Source organism: Spea bombifrons, chromosome 11 (assembly GCF_027358695.1).
Source record: "Spea bombifrons isolate aSpeBom1 chromosome 11, aSpeBom1.2.pri, whole genome shotgun sequence".
Classification (NCBI taxonomy): Eukaryota; Metazoa; Chordata; class Amphibia; order Anura; family Pelobatidae; genus Spea; species Spea bombifrons.
This window is the reverse complement of record NC_071097.1, coordinates 4,039,132-4,043,548: the sequence shown is the minus strand read 5'-3', so window position 1 is coordinate 4,043,548 and position 4,417 is coordinate 4,039,132.

Sequence of the window (4,417 nt, the reverse complement as noted above, 5' to 3'; positions counted from 1 at the left end):
CTAAGCGGTCATGTGGCCCAATAACAGATATCTGCTTCAACTAAGGAATCCAAGGAGTTAATAAAAAAAAAAACCTTTACTGTTGCAGTTTGCTAAAGTTGCCACTAGATGTCAGTATACTCTATAAATGCCAATAATGATCCGTATATAAAAGAAACACGCATTGTAGAAATTACGGTTAACCCTTCGCATTAACAGCGTGGAAACAGCTTCTGGAACTTAATTTGCATTATTCTTTTTGTATATATGTACATGTAATCAAATAAAACGTCAGCTTTCCGTTTCTATAGCAAAAAAAAAACACTGCCTGCTTTTGTGTCACATGACATTTAAGCGTTCCCTACATAAATTGTCATTACTTGATTAAGTAATTATTTCTAGGATGGGTTGCGGCAAGTGGAACAGCAGCTTTAAACAAAGTTTTCAATCACGGTACATTTTGATGTTGATGTTTGCCAAGGAAGCACTGCAGGTTAGACTTTAAAGTGTAAAAAAAATATAATTTTAAATTTTTTTATGGTTTTGTTAGAATTTTGGTGAATAATAAAAAAAAATGTGTACCCTCATATATATATAAAGATAGATCGATAGATAGATAGATGTATTGATGTATTTATAAAAAAGCAACTTATTAAAAAAGTTTAATAATAATATAATAATAAGTTTATTTAAAAAAATGAAATTTTAGTAAAATAATGCAAATGGTTAAATTCTGTTTCTAAAATAAAGATAACAGAACCTCAAACCAATGTAATTTAAGCAGCCGGAGACAACAGAGCAATGTTATGAGCAGGAGAGAAACGAGAGAAAAAATGTATTCAAATTACTCCGCTTTATTGATTTTCTCACTTAAAAAAAAACAAAAAAAAAATTCTTTGTTAAAAAATGGCAAATATAGTTTGGTTGAACGATTGAATGCTATGTTTTGTGTTTTTTCTTTTACCCCCTAGACTAATTAATAATAATGTGTAATGTGATCTCCTTGTACAGCGCTGCAGAATATGATCTATATGTGCTATAATCCTAATAATATTGTTTACACACACTTACACATTCACTAAGACATACACATTCATGCTAACACACACCTACACATACACATTCATGCTAACACACACATTCACGCTAACACACACCTACCCCTACACATTCATGCTAACACACACCTACACATACACATTCATGCTAACACACACATTCACGCTAACACACACCTACCCCTACACATTCATGCTAACACACACCTACACATACACATTCATGCTAACACACATTCACGCTAACACACACCTACCCCTACACATTCATGCTAACACACACCTACACATACACATTCATGCTAACACACACCTACACATACACATTCATGCTAACACACACACATTCATGCTAACACACACCTACCCCTACACATTCATGCTAACACACACCTACACATTCATTCTAACACACACATACACATTCATGCTAACACACACCTACACATACACATTCATGCTAACACACACACATTCATGCTAACACACACCTACCCCTACACATTCATGCTAACACACACCTACACATTCATTCTAACACACACATACACATTCATGCTAACACACACCTACACATACACATTCATGCTAACACACACACATTCACACTAACACACACCTACCCCTACACATTCATGCTAACACACACCTACACATTCATGCTCACACACACCTACACATATACTCTATCTCTAACATACATAAATAAGAAGTAAGGGAGAGGAAGAAAGGAGGCATGGGTGAGAGAGTTAAGGGAGGAGTGAAAGAATGAGGGAGAGAGGAGGGGTAGGAGAGAGAATTAAGGGAGGAAGAGTGAAGGGGAGAGAAGGTGGGGTAGGGGAGAGAATTAAGGGAGGAAGAGAAAGGAGGGAGAGAAGGAAGGGGAGGTGAGTATGGAGAGTGAGGGAAAATCATTCACGGAGAAGGGGACAAAGAAAGAAGATAAAAGGAGAAGCAGACATAGATAGAAGACAAAAGTATGACTCCTTATCATACTGCCTGTGGAAACCAGTAGAATGGCTTAGTATTAATCACCAGTCAGACTCTCTGACTAACTAAAGTCTATGGAGGAAGGGACTTCATTAGCATTGCCATAAAGCATCAGTTCAGTGTGGTGTTTAAGCCAGGAAAAGTCACCCAAAACATCACATGACTGACAGCAATGGCCGCCTCCAGGTCTGCAGATAAAGGGGGTTTATTGGAGCAAAACGTAAAAAAAAAAATCTGAAAATGACACATTTTTTCCCAAAATTTCTTTAGATATAACTCCGACGTACCATTAGGTGTCACTGTAAACTAATAAATAAACCCCGTCTCCAATCGCCTGCAGTTTCCCATTGTGTTTACGGCCTTTCTCACCGACAGTTTTGACTCGAAGACCCCGGAGCCACACCGCTTAGCGGACATATCTGCTGTAATGAATGTTGTCATATTTCAAGGGAGGGCCTGATCTTCCAGGGTCCCCTGAAGGAGGAACCCACTGAGGTCTTCAAGGGAGGATGGCGGACCGAAGGCCCGCCCCACCCCGCACATTAACCGAGTCATCAGGGCCTACCTGGGAACATCCAGGCTCCAGCTACTCGGAGCCCCCCCTTTTTGGGGTAGGTGGTCTCGCCGATGTCGGTCGAGGTCCGCCGGATTTGGCGAGTGGCCCAGTTGACTTTGGTGAACGGTCTGCTGAGGCCGGTGGGCCATACCACTGATGCTGAGGCTAAACCCACATGGAGGAAAATTGGTATGGCTGGAGGGGAAGTGGGCGGGGAGTGAGGGCGTGTCACAGAGCCCCTCACATGAGTCGGAGTTTCTCCGTGGTGACCTGGAGACCATACCTGAGAATTCTCTGGGTTTTGTTGGTTTCATTTACACAATTCTGTGCAGATTTGATACACGATTGTGATGTTTAGGGCTGTAGAACACTCATACGCAAACATTCCGATCTTCTAGAACAGAGGGACTTCTGGGGAGGAAAAACACACAGAGGGAATGATAAACCTACGAATGAAAGCGGTCAAGTTGGCTCTGGACATACTGCCTATAAGCAGAACAGGCATAGGGTGGCAATTGGTAGGTTAATCACCCAATTGGTCAATCAATCAAGGTAGGTTTCCCCAACCGGACCAAGAAGATGGCAACCTAAATACATCGCTTAGATGTAATATACGGAAGTTTATTACTTTACTGAGAGGGTGGTAGATAAGTGAAACGGTCTCCCAGCAGAAGTGGTAGAGGTAGACTAGAAGATGTTTCTAGTAGAGGTTGGAATTTAGAGAGTTCTGGGGACAATTGTCTCCGTATCGGTCCATGATCTGGGATCGACACGTGGACCTGCCGCCATTCCTGCTAATGAGGACATTGTTCAGGTCAATCTAAGAACATAATTTCATCAGCACTATGTCAGTTATGACAGAATATGGGGGTTGTGACATCATGTTCCACAACGCCAACGTTCCAGTGTCCAATCGCCATCTTGGACTATCCAGCACCCCATCTCTGTCCTCCTCAACTGGACTATTTACGTTATGGAGTCATCCCAACCTCCACAGACCTTATGATGTCATATACTGACGCTCCGTTTCTTAAAGCCACGCATCGTCTTTTATTGTACAAGAGGTGCAGACCACGGAAGTGGCCGGGACTGGGGGCGCCAAAGGCCTCTCGTTGGCCCAATCAGCCCACTCCTCACATGGACCGACCAATCAGCATCTTCTCTTCTCCACCGGGTAGTCCCTCTGCTTATCTCCAACATCGTTGGTATTCTATGAGAGCCCCCACCCCCACCCTGGGGCATATACAGGAAGCATACTTAAGTATGCCACTTTTACGCCACCTAATAGGGAACTGAAGGAGTCCATACACACCGAGTGTCCCTGTTCCGGAAGGACAGTCCCTCTGAGGGCCCCAAGTGCCTCTTTTTCTCGATGTTCACAATGTTTGCGGGTTATGAGTGTATCATAGGGTTCTACAGCCCTAAAAGCCCCTATAGAAACAGCAGGAAATGTATTTCAAAACTAAAATAGACGCAAAATGGACTCCGCTACACATTTTACTTATATTTTATATTATGGCGTGATTATATGCATTTCAACAGCGCTTAAGATATACATTGACTTCGCTTTTGTTTGCATATATTATCCATAAGCATTCCTTTTTAATGTAGCATTAGCACACGTGACGTAAAACACACAAGGCCGTAAAACTACAACTCCCAGCATGCCTCGCCGCTAACTGTCTCGCCCTAAGCTTGCGTCACTGGGCGCGCTCCCTTCCTATATTCGCGCATGCGCGAGCGATATCCCCGCCCAGCTGCTGAGTAAGCCGCTTTGTGATTGGCGCTTTCTTTTGTGTGTGAGCGTAGTGACGGAAAAGGGGGCAAATGGCGG